The 210-nt window shown below is 28.6% G+C and overlaps 1 pseudogene; it reads left to right on the top strand.

Annotated features, from left to right (window-relative positions):
* Positions 1 to 210, top strand: part of LOC119591622 — a 9,025-nt pseudogene that overhangs the window by 4,426 nt on the left and 4,389 nt on the right.

The following is a 210-nucleotide window of genomic DNA, read 5'->3' as shown; positions in this document are numbered from 1 at the left end:
GTATTTTCCCATTGTGTCATCATATCAATATTATACAAGTTTAGTTTAAGCTCTTTGGACTAAAACCAAAGATAAGCAAAAGTTTCATGGTTATAAAAGATTCTGTGGGAATTTCTCCATGTGTGAAAGTTCACATGATTATACCATACAGTTTGATTTTTTTCAAGTCTTCTTTGTTACTTTTCATTTCCTCAGTTATTTAAGATAAAA

The sequence above is a fragment of the Penaeus monodon genome, chromosome 29, assembly GCF_015228065.2.
Source record: "Penaeus monodon isolate SGIC_2016 chromosome 29, NSTDA_Pmon_1, whole genome shotgun sequence".
NCBI lineage: Eukaryota > Metazoa > Arthropoda > Malacostraca > Decapoda > Penaeidae > Penaeus > Penaeus monodon.
This window is presented reverse-complemented; position numbering and strand designations above follow the sequence as displayed.